Raw genomic sequence first — 12,933 nt, forward strand, 5'->3', positions numbered from 1 at the left:
GACACGGGTTCGGCTAGACGGTTGATGCTTGTTTATTAACTCAAAACTTTCAATAACACACACTGCGGTGTGGATTCATATAAACACACGATCACTTCCGGGTCGGCGCTTCCGGTAACTCAGTCTCTGGGTGTGTTTGGCATCAACCGTCCGAACTCTCTCTCTCCCGCTGCAGACCTCGCTGAACCACGCCCCACTTGCCACATTATGTTAGTTATTTTTTTGCGTAATTAATTTATATATAATATATATATATATATATATATATATATATATATATATATATATATATATATATATATACATACACACACATATACCTCTTATCTTTGAATGGCTGAGTGCTCTCCACTCATGTTAATTATCTGAACATGCTACTCCCGAACTTTGTTAATAAAACATCATATGTATACCTCAGATATTTAGTAATTCACTAGCCTGACGTGGTTATACTCAATTCTAGTCAGAATATGAGTCTGAAACTGCTCTATTGGGCTGTGGTTATAGGGTGTTTTTCAACCGAACCAGGAAAGACATCAATTGGATAGACCAACAACCAATCAGAGCAACGAAGCGACGCATTGTCAAATGTCAACATAGTTGTGGGCGGGGCTAAGTTCGGCTGCCATCCAGGCTAGTAATTCAGTACCCTCTTCCTCATTTATTTCTTTAAAGTTAGACATCAACTTTCTTATTATTCCTCATTCCTCAATCAATTAATTATAAACAATAAAACAAGACAAAATTATAAAATTATAAAATGTGTGTAACAGAAGTATATTTTTTCTGTAAAGCAATAATTGAGTCTTTGATGACTGAATAAGTGCATTTTTATTATTATACACATCATTGTGTATAATGTCTGATACACAATGATGAAGTGAAATTTCACTCATAGTTACCGTAGACAACAAAAGAATATAAAGTATCATCAGCAAATCTTGAAATGGCTCAGCGATTTATTGCAGATTCACTGTTACTTGATGGTGGATCTGGTGAAGCTGACAGCGATCAACATATACATTTTAAACATTTTGAAAATGATAGTTTTGATAATATTTTTGCAATGGCGAATAGGAACCAGATGCTGAATGTACTGGGAGATGAGCTCTGTCAAGGACAGTGATTATAGCATAAAACATCTGCTTAAATTTAACCTCTCCATGCTCCAAATGGTGTCAAAATATGATAGATTTTTTATTCTTCTGTAATTGTTACTCTAATATTAGGAGAGTTTTATATCATCATGACAGGTAGAGATCCAGCCGTGTTATATATATATATTCTAATATGTAATAATGATTGGCAAACATTCATGGATGGGTTAACGTTGTGCAGTTATATCAGATTTTAGTAAAATATAGTTCTTTGAACAATATCTGAGATCAAGCGTTCTTGTTGAATGCTTTAAAATGCTGTTTGAATTTAATGAGGATATTGAACTATTTAACTGTGGTGTTTGGCAAACTGTCTGGCAGGAAAACCAAAAATCACAGCAAATTAAGTCACTGTAATTCAAACATTGCCTTGATGCAGTTCCAGCTTTTAAAAATGCGATGCCAACATGGTTCACATCAATGCAAAATAGCAAAGCACAGTGTTGTGCCCCAAATTTGTTGCACATTGTTCTTAGATTACTTACTACACAGACCTTTTCAACAGGATTTTTCCCCCTATATATATTTTTGATTTCAAGGACCTCAAAATATGATGACCTTAAAAAAATATTCTTTAATTAATTTTTTCCACAGACCCTCTTGTGGCCATCTTGGTGTCTGGAATACTTCATTTTGATTGGCCTTTCGTTGCATTCAGTATTCCGATAGCTCTCTAGCTGTGGTCTCTTTAAGTAAGCTAACTTACTACAAGTAACCAACCCAAATCAGTATTGCATGTCCATTGCATGTCCATCCATCCATGTATCCTTTTTATTTCTATATTACATTTATGCATTTGGTAAACACTTATTAAAAGCGACTTAACATTTCACTTAAAGTATACATTTGATCAGTTCATGCATTCCTTTGGGAATCGAACCTGGCACTGGTAGCGTATGGCTCTACAGTGTAAGCTACAAGAACGTAAAAATGCATAATTATGTTTATACAATTTTTAACACAAATGGATTGGCAGGTTTTATGTAATTTAGAATGTATAGTTACCCTGTCATTATCACAAAATAAACCCCTTCAGTGTGATGGAAGACCTCTTTGCTTTGCATCAAGGTTTAATTTTTGATAATGACCAGCCTAACACTATCTCTTACATAACTCTCTTTAACAGCATAAAAAGCAAAATGTTCAAACATGACCAATTATTTGAGATGTATATAATAGCATTGTTTCATATAAAGTGCTTTACATTTTGCTGAACCATTTTTCAGTGCTGTTATCTAGATTTAGACCTTAATTTGAGGCCTATAAAAAGGTTTGATCATGTCAAAACATGATTTAAGAAACAAGAGTGTTTCGTTGTACATGAGAAGCCACAGGCGTAACCTTAAGGCAAAACTTAATTTGCATTTATTTTTCATTTTCGAGGAACATGTCTTTCCACAAGGGGAATCAACCAAACAGCTAAAAAAGTTTTTTGCATTGAATGTTGATGAATTTTAAAGCCCTCTTGCAGCACACTTGCATTGCTTTGAACTTGCTTCACCTCTGCTTGGTTTTGTGTGAAATCATTCCAAGATTAACATCATCTCATCCTCACCGCATGAATGCAAAGAGCAGGTCACATATTTGGAGCACATTTGGTGGACTAATTGAAATTCATAAAGCACAACATTCATACTACAAATGCCAGGGCAGCGAGTAAGGGCTTGTTTTATTATAGTAGTTTATTGTCAGGATTAAGCAATTCACACAAACACATTTTGTAAAGTGAGTTTATTAGTGCGGGTTGAGGGCTGAACCAGCATACATAAACACATCCTCGCAGGCTTTGTGAATCTTGCGTGTGTGGGTGTGTGTGTACTTAGCCCGCCTCGGCTCTCTTGACAACAGCAAATGAACAAACATGCCATGTTTTGCAGAGCGAGCTAAAGGGCAGGGTGAGGTACATTGCTTTACATAGATGTTTAGATATGCTGAACTTAAAAGCGTTCCCTGCATAATAGGACAGCCGGGGCTTAACATTCACACCGTTTTGCACACAACTTTCAGTACCTGCATTAATCCGTGCAAGCATTAAGACCATGGCAAATTATACTACAACTGACAACTAGTCAAGCATGCTTTCTAAAAGCCACATGTACTCTTGATATTTGTTTCACCTCGTATATGTGCTGTTTTATCCCCCCTCTTACACACAATACAGGCCTTGGCAGGTTGTGGAAGGTGATGAGGTCATTCCATGTCTCCTACACTTCACACCACTGAAATCTGATTGGACAGCTACACAGACTCCGGTGGAATGAAGGATAGAATTCACAGAGCAGATAAAACATCTTCACGGCTTCCGCAGCACTTATGTACCTGTATGAAGTATGACAAAACATAAGCACGCTGTGAATAAACGAATCACAGGGATTACAGATCATTCAAAACGCTGTACTCATTCTTACTGCAAAAGTTGCAATTCTAAATCTAACTGATTATTTGTTGTGCTGGTTCAGGATGTTCCATTTTCAAGGCTGTTGCTGCAATGAGAGAGTTAGGGCATGTATCCTGTGACTTGGCCTCTCCCTTCAGCGAGCCCAAACCTGTCTCTCCCTCCGTGCCTGTAGGTCATACAGGCACGAGGCCTGTTTGTTTTGCCAACCACAAAAAAACGTGCATTTAGACTCCCAACACAGTGTAACTCAACCCTAACACCCCCCCCCCCCCATCCCATGATTGTGTGCTTGATAGGAGATTTTCCAAGTGTATTGATACTGATCTGTATTGATGTACTCTCCTTCATGCACACAATCATCATGTATTTTCATATGTATCTATGTATTGTTCATACATATTTTAAACTTAGTTAAAAAGTACTTTTTTTTTTAGATATTTTTACATCATTGTAGTCAAGAAGATTACTGAAAAACTTTAGGTTCACTTGGAAAAAAAAAATCTCTATATATCACAATATTTATAATACAATACAAATGGCTGTTTCTATTATAAATTGGCAATGTCTGTTATAAATGTTACCCACCTTGATTTTGTCCACACACTCACCTTGTTCATGATGTTAGATCCAGCTTGGCGCTAAACAATCAACAGACATTGTTTTCTGTCAAAAAATAAAAAGGCCTAAACCTTTAAGTTGAAGATCTTGAACGTTTTTAGTTGGTCCCAATGTGCGCGTGAGTCCCATCGTGATGAGCAGCAGTGTGATCCTCTTTCTCAGGTCTGTCTTTATTTGCCTACCTGCTTCAGGTAGTGCTGCTACACCAGCAGCCAGCGACCAATGGGAATTGGCCTTTTTTTGTAAACCGCACCCCTCCGTATCATAAATCTGAGCCACACCTAGTGCCACTAACTCACTAAGTGTAATGTTATTTTACAGTTTAAGTTTGATGCTTTAATTTAATAGATATTTTACAGCACACTACTTATCTGCTGATTTATCTCTAATACATTTATAACAATTAGCGTTTGTTGTTTATTAGTTGGTTTTTGAATACGTGTTCAGTCTTTTTTACCGTGGTAAAATCATGCTGCATACGCTAGTGATTTCCCCATCTTTTTAACAGTACCTGTACCTGTGCTGACATGAAAATGAGCACCAGAATTTGGTTTTTATGACTGTAACTTCCTTAAACATTGTATCACAAAATCATGTTTAAAACAGCATGTTTTTTTGTTTTTAACAATGCGCCATGAGCTCAAGTCTGAACAGGAGCAGGAATGCCCCACCCCTCCTGTTGATTTCTATAGGCATTTGAAACAAGACAATGGGCATGTAGGAAGCAGCGGGGGTTTGACTGATTACAGATCTGATGGAATTCCTGAGGTCTAATTCTCACAATCACCTGGGAATATGATTTCATGTGGCATATTTTGAGAGCTGTTTATTTTGCAGGATTTTGTCTCGCTCATCGTAATCTGTTACATTTTTAAGCTGATATGATAAAGTTAATTTTGGCCGCTTCTGGAAATTGTGTGTCAATAAAAAGTGTACTAAGACACATGCCTGTAATAGGCAAACTTTGCAAAGGCCTGCAAAATTGTTGGCACTCAATATTTTGACCTAGTCCATGCTATATAGTGCAGTTTGACACCACCTTTGAGGTGTTGCAGAATGTCGGTTGGCTAGTTCCTGTTTTGGCTAAAGCTAGGTTCATGTTTAACGTCTCCCACTTCTAGAAAGCAAATCAAAGTTATTGGACGTATTTCACTTAGATGTTCTGAGGCAATTTTTGTACATTATGTATCTGTGCAAGGAGTCTGCAGAGCTGTCTGAGCATGTAGTGACCACCCATTCTTTCTTTTTTAGTGTCTTCTCAACTCCAGGAACTCTACACCAGAGGGGGAGGTTTGAAATCCTGTCAGATAAGATCTCTCTGCAGGTGTGTCACTCTCAGCACCGTCTCTGTGAATGTCTCCAAACACTTACGAGCATAATCACCTATGAGTTTGTCCTTTTTATTCAGCAAGGATGCGTTCAATTGATCAAACGTGACAGTAAAGACAATTATAATCTTACAAAAGAGTTTCAAATTAATGTTTTAAACACACCATCAAAGAATACTGAAAAAACAACAATACAATACTGAATCCACAAAAATCTTAAGCAGTACTTAAGCAAATCAGCATTCATTACATTTTAAAATGTATTAACATTTAAAACTCTTTTAAACTATTTAAATGTTTTACTGTGTTTTTAACAGTAAATTAAATGCTGCTTTGGTGAGCATAAGGGACTTGGAGTCTGTGACAAGTCTAAATAAATAATGAAAAATGTTCCTATTTCCTATTAGACTTTTGTTTCCCACTGTTTGTTCTAAAGACCACTGCAGCATTCTTAAAGCTTAAAAGGCAAGCACCTGGTCACAACCCTAAGAAACAGAAAAAAAACATAAAACAAAGAAAAAGGCCTCTCTCAAAAAAAAAAAAAAAAAAAAAAAAAAAATTCAGTAGTTTAACTGACCCAAGTCAAACTCTGGGGATAACAAAAGCTGTGTCAGTGGAGGTTAAAGGCAAACATCCTCCCTTCTATGTGAGGGTGAAGTCTTTGTGCCCAAGTGTTTGTCCAAACAATCAGCTGCAGAAATCACTCACTCTGTCTGCATCTTGAATCTTATATACATGCTAGAATGGATACCATGCTACCGGAGTGAAAATATGTTATGTTTATACATATAGTTTCTAAATGACAAAAACAAACAAATGATCACACTACTTACATTAGTCATCTACTGTAGTTAAATTTTTTGGAGTGGTAGATGAAGTAATCACAATGGGGGTACCTGAGTAAAAGTACAAATACCCTAATAAAATAATACTCCATTTTAATTTTATTTTAGAAAAAATACTAGGTACTCAGTTTTTGATGTACTTAAGTTTTAAAAGTAAAAAGTGCTGATTATGAATGTTTGAACTGAATGTTTATTTATTGCGCAATTTTATATTCTCCCACACGTGGGTGAGTGTTCTGGGCTTATGTATACAGATTTAATAAACAGGTCAAATTAGCGTGAGAGCGCAATTTAAAAAAAAAACTCTGATGGGAGTGGAAAGTTGTGCACGGGCTCTTCTGACTACACAGATCACAGATGCGGAATCATTTCCACAATGTCCAACACAATCTACCAGTTAGTGTCTGGTTTAAGACATGATGTTTTTGGGCAGTAAATAACGGCGCAAACACCAGTACATTGAGGAGTGCAAACCTTTGTAAATCACCTTGCATGATTCATTTAAATACTTTCCTCCCAAAAATGAAGCGTCTGAAAGGGAAGGGAACTCCTACAAATGCATATGCAATAAGATCAGCCGTAAAAATAAACCTGTCCACTTCTTCTCAGTGCTAATTTTTCACTTTGTGTCTTTGGTAAATCCTGACAGTAGTTTTCTGCAATAAAAACGATTCAGTTCACAAATTAATCATTCAGAGTGATTTGTCAACCAGTTTAAAGGTTGATTTAAAAGAATCAGCTCGTTCATGAATCAGACAGGTTATTACTTCTCAGAGCAGGTGACAATTTCTTCAGTTCAAATTTATGAGGAATGACATGATTTTTTTATGAAATTTTGTGGAGTAAAAAAAATAAATAAAAGAATATTATGCTTTGGAATGTAGTGAAGTAAAAGTAAAAGTTTCCCAAAATAAAAATACTCTGAAAAATGTACTTAAGTTACTGTCCACCACTGACTTTGGAGACAGAGGGCCCTATTTTAACGATCTGAATTCTGAAACGCTTGCACCATGCCAGATGATGGAATTTGCGAGCGGAAAGACTGATCCTTCTCCAAAGAGGAATTAATTTATTTATATTTAAAAATGTTTGTGTGCTTCTGCGCATCCCTGCGTGTGTAACAAGCAGAGTGTACACATGTTGTGCACCCACCTTTTGGTGCATATTTCTAATGCTTTCTTTACAACAACAAAAAAAATGTTTTTTCAGTTGCCTCAGAATAGCAAAACGCCAACAATGTGCCTGAACACACCTCATTTTCAGACCTGGATGCCCATGGGCGAACAGATTCACGCAAAATCATTTGCTATTTAAACAACATGGTGCTGGACGTGAAATTGATTACTGCGTCAGGATGAAACTAGCAAAGAAACAACACTTGGATTGCAGGTGTATGATAGAGCCCAGAGTATGTCATTTCTACAGCTCATAGATATTACATTGACATTAACATACATTTAGGTTAAACCATATATTTCATGATGCAATGGGACACTGCTGTGGCACTCAGGAAGAGATGCCCTATTGGTCAACAACCAAAAAAGTTTACATAAATTTTTACCTAAATACTTTTAATGACCCTAATGATGTATTTTATTTTATTTTTTCATTTTTGAAAAAAAAAAAAAAAACGTTTGTAATCGATGCGTGAACGTTTCTGTGGTGACAGTTTGTTACCTTGAGTAATTTGATTATTGATTGAATTTTTAATTAAATCAAAGAACATTACAGGTTCATTTAGATTAAAAGAGACAATTTAATGATGGGATGAAACAGCAGTAGACTCAGAACAGCTTTATTGGCAGTTCAATGAGATTATGGTCTGGCACTGGGGAAGATATGGCCTATAGGTCAACAAACCAAGCATATGGAATATACATGGCTGTATTACTTTGAAACTTCAGGTCAGTGCAGAGTTATGCTTCTCTGACCACCATCAAATAGACACACACACACACACACACACACACACACACACACACACACACACACACACAATGGTGCTGGGTTACAGTACCCTCTTCCCTGTAGGCGGCAAATCTGTCTCAACGCGCCTAGGAATGTATTCATTCTTTCTTTCTTTCCCTATTTGTGTGTGTGTGTGTGTGTGTGTGTGTGTGTGTGTGTGAAACTCCAGAGAAAGCTAGATCTACCTCAGAATCTACCTTTACTTTTTTCTGTCTCCCATGAGAGCATGAATACTGATGGGTTTAAAGACTCAAATGCATCCCGTTTCCCCCACATCTGACTCATGCGTGCAGGAATGCAGCTGTATTGTGGTTCTCTGCTCTGCTCATGCAAAAAAAACTTCTGCTTGCACACTATGACATGAAAGCCATGATTAGAAAATATCCCTTGACACCTAAAACAAGTCCATGCGCTTCACCATAAAACATTCTTTTAGACAAATTAACCTGTAATTCTTGGCAAAGATGGTTCAGATTAAATGTAATAGTTATATAACTTTTAAGGAAGGTGGGAGTTTCCTTAAAGGTTATGTATGCTCTATACTGTGCTCTGTGTTCATCTCTCTCCATTGCTGATGGGAATGCGGCTCTTCGTTGCCCCGAGTCTGTTCTGACTTGCCCAAGCTGGAATGCGGCAGCCATCTAATGTACTTTTATGTTCAAGCAAATTGAGAATGAAGAGTAGCATTATTTTTTACGGAATACATTTTACATTACCGGTTTGGATGCAAATTCGAGGCTTCGCCATTGGAATACGAATAGGCTTTATTTGCTCAGTGCTGACTCTGAATTTGTTTTGTCTGAGAGCAAGTGTGTGTGTGTTAGTGTGTGTGTGGAGATGGATGAGATTTGTTTGCATGGTGCAATCGTTCAGTCACGTTCCAGGAAGACCGTTAGTTACAGTAGGTTGTATTTCCAGAACATTAAATACAAGGTTTCACAGCATCAGTCTTTTATAGATGGGAAAATATGATTCTCTTTCCTCTTGTTTTGTTGTAAATTTTTCACAAATTGCGACAAACAAAAGAGTTGGTGTTGTAGATATTATTCTAGTGGACTGTGGTACATTATTTATCATTTTTGGACTGCAGACATTCCAAACTTTCCCTCTAAAATTCATGCTGCATACAGGCCTCATTTACACATTAATGCACGCGTCTCCAGTGTGATTAGATAGAGGTTTGTTAATTGAAAACTTGTTAAAAACATTGATTGATAAAATCTAAATGCTTTCTGTCATTTCCTGCTTTTCTGTTGAAACACTTTTTGTACAGAAAATTATTGTAAATTACAATGTTTCTTTGGGGGAAAAAAAGATTCCAAATGTAATTCAGTGAAATAATTAGATATTGTTGATTAAATAATGGAGAAGAGCACAGTGACTTGCTTTTTTACATTGCGAGTGGAGAATAAAAATAAAATGCAACCCGCAACAGTGCTTGCACATTCATCAAAGTGATATACAGTCAAACCAAAATTTGACGCCTTCAACAATTTTTCATATTAGCACAGTTTATTCGTTTAGTTTAGAAAATGGTAATAAAATATGACAGGAACTGAAGAGTTAAACTGTGTCAGAGAAAAATTCATCTTGATAATGTCAGATAACTTTGATGGAAAGGTATGTAATGGATTAAAATCAACCAATCAGCTGTCAGCTGTTAGATTTAAGTACACAATTGGATAATGAATGAATGAGGCATTTTTATAAAGCACTTTCATATCTACTACTGTACACTCAAAGCGCTTTACACTTAATTTCTATATAATGTGGTATTTTATAGATGAGACCAATTTAACAGTTACCAAGCAATGCTTAATTTTTGTTCAGTCTGTGGTGTAAACGGCTTTTTAAAGAAAAAACACAGCAAAACATGGTCAGGTCAAAGTGTCTGAATAATTTTGCTCCCAAATAATTTTTACATTTTACTGGTAGTCAAATGCATGACAAATGTTCTGTATAATGTCACAGTTTACTTTATTTAGCTAGCCTCAATTACATAAATGAACTATATTGTCCTGCACCCACTAGTAAAAAATTATGTGTTTCAGTGTGACTGTATATGATTATTTGCAGCGTAACCTCAATACGTATTACTTGCGTAGCTGAATGCAGAAAACAAAAGCGCATTTGGTCAGAATCAATCCCGGACCGCCACCAAATTTGCTTTCAGTGATTCGATCACAGTGTGTCTGTTAATGTATTCAAGCGTAATCCGCTCATTATTTAATCACCTTAACGCACGTTATTGCATCGTTTCTACGCTTGTATACGTGCCGTGTAGTAATGTGCCTTTTCTTGCTTTCTTTCATGGAGGAACTCGTTGAATGCATATGTATTTTCCATCCCGCCACCTCGTGTGTTTTGTGAAAATGCTGTGAGCATCTCATGTGCACGGTCCCCTTCATTAGACATGAGAAACCAGTGCTTTTCCGCCTCTCTTCCTGACACGCTGTAATTAAAAGCTGGGTAATAATAGTGGAGGGCTGGCATCCCAGCGGGCCATCATGAAAATGCTTTTTTCTCTCAGCCTCACTTTTGGCCCAATCAACACATTAGTACCATCTCACTGACTCCCCGGTTCACTGCGGGTGCTTCAGGCCATCAGCAAACTCCTAAAGTCAACTAGTTCTGGTTGCCACGGTCTGTCCTGAGTGGAGACTGACATATTTTTTTTGCGGAGAAGGTGAGCTAGTTTAGACATTTTTGCTTGATTTATCCACCTGCCGTCGAGAGTGGCAGATATTTATAGGAGTCTGAGTGCGTTGAAGGGTTGACGACCAGGCGTCCCCAATGCGAGGTAGAATGACTTGCCAAAAGCACTCCACCCACTTTTAGAGTTGTCTTCTGTGAGCTTGTGCATGCCTGTTCCGTGAGCTAAATTCCTGGTGTTCTGTAAAACTCTTTGGAACCTTCGTCACCGTCACTATGGTAACGTAAACCTTGCCAAGGAAAGAACAGCTGGAGGGCCTGATTAGAACAGAGTGCAGCCCTCCATGGACGAGACTGTGCACGCTTCACACAGGTTGCAGGTTGAAGCGCTGTCCTCACAAATGCAGCTTTGCTCAGAGCCACAGGAATTCGTGGGCTTTGTTTAATTCCACGTTCATGTGAAGGAGAATATTTTAACAGCATCTTCACATCCTAGGGTGTATTGCATAATTAAATCCAGAATTTATTGCTTTTTCACTGCTAGAAGCTAAAGCACACAAGTTAAGAAGAAAAGTTCTGATCGGGGACAACCGTGTGGGAGCTGGACAGCCAGAACTGACCCGAGTAGAAAGAAAGCCAAGTGCCTTGTGGGGAAGGACAGAAAGTAATTCTGCAGAATAGGATTCGAACACCATGAAGTCGATAATCACAGTTTGATCCTGAAGCCTTCCTGAAGTTCTTTTTGCGAATATATGCTCTTTGATTTTCTAAATGTTCTCAGTTATGAGCCGAGAGCAAGATCAACCGCAGTGTTCTTGGCATACACTTGACACAAAATATTAAAGAGCTGAAACAATTATAATATTTAAAGAACATTTTTTAATGTTAAAATGCTTTCTCAGCTTGAGAATCAGAAAACCTCCAGTAGACTGTCGATTTCCTCTGAAATGTGTAAACATAGGAACTTTAGTAGTTATTATGGCTCAAAAAGTCTTTCGGTGAGCGAATTAAACATTACGTTTTTGCAGAAATGACTGATTTTACCTTTAAACAGCTTGAATTGTTCTTAGCTTATCTGTCTGCTTTGCACTGAAAGAGACTACAAATGTAATGAGATTTAATAAGAACAAAAACTAAGCAGGCGTAAGGATTTAATTTCGTATTTTAGTTCTCAGAACTGTTCATCAGAGGTAATTTTTTTGAAGTTTTCAATCAGTTTAATCTATTGTTCCTTTTGTAGTAACGGACAGAAAGGGAATTAAAGTTTTGTTGGAGTTCTAAAGTTTTGTCAGACCTTTTCATTGACTGACCTTATTTTTTTGTGCCCAACACCTGCCAGTGCCTCATAATACTCTCATATCTTTTCATTTCACTGGTACCTGCAGAAATAATGAGGCTCTGATTAGGGTGCTGAGCATGATTAAACAGAGCCCTGTGAACGTACAAAAAAGGGTCAATGGAAAGGGGACTGTGTAGATAGTTGGGATCTCTGACTTTTTTAGTTAATGGGTTATTAGTTCATTATTTACTCACCCTCAAGTTGTTCCAAACCCGTATGTAGAAGAAGAACCTGTACACAGAAGATATATATTCTTCAGTAGAAGAAAATAAAAACAAGGTTTGGAACAACTTGAGGGTAAGTAAATGGCAGATTTTCCATTTTTGGGTGAACTATCCCTTTACAGTAACTTTACATTGTGTAAACATGTATTTTCATTGATTGATTGCCACTTAGTTCTTAAAAGAATGTGTTTACCCTTTAGCCTTTTACTTCAATAGAAGACAGACATGTTGCAAACTGTAGCACCCACCAAAACATGCAAGGAAGCTGAGTTGTTTGTGAGAATACTTATCCAGCCAATTATTTTCACCCACGATCCTAAAGCAGAACTGAAAAACGATGTGTCAGTCACACAGATTTTATAGGGTCGAAGTGAGATATAATGCCTCACTGCACGAATGCTAAA

General features: G+C 37.2%; 1 long non-coding RNA gene across 1 annotated transcript in view; it reads left to right on the top strand.

The window, feature by feature from the left end:
* Positions 1 to 12,933, top strand: part of LOC137078494 (uncharacterized) — a 71,007-nt gene that overhangs the window by 23,509 nt on the left and 34,565 nt on the right. Inside the window, exon 3 of the long non-coding RNA XR_010905307.1 lies at positions 5,425 to 5,497. This is a non-coding gene — a long non-coding RNA (uncharacterized lncRNA). The remainder of the gene's footprint in view (positions 1 to 5,424; positions 5,498 to 12,933) is intronic.

Source organism: Pseudorasbora parva, chromosome 6 (genome assembly GCF_024679245.1).
Source record: "Pseudorasbora parva isolate DD20220531a chromosome 6, ASM2467924v1, whole genome shotgun sequence".
NCBI lineage: Eukaryota > Metazoa > Chordata > Actinopteri > Cypriniformes > Gobionidae > Pseudorasbora > Pseudorasbora parva.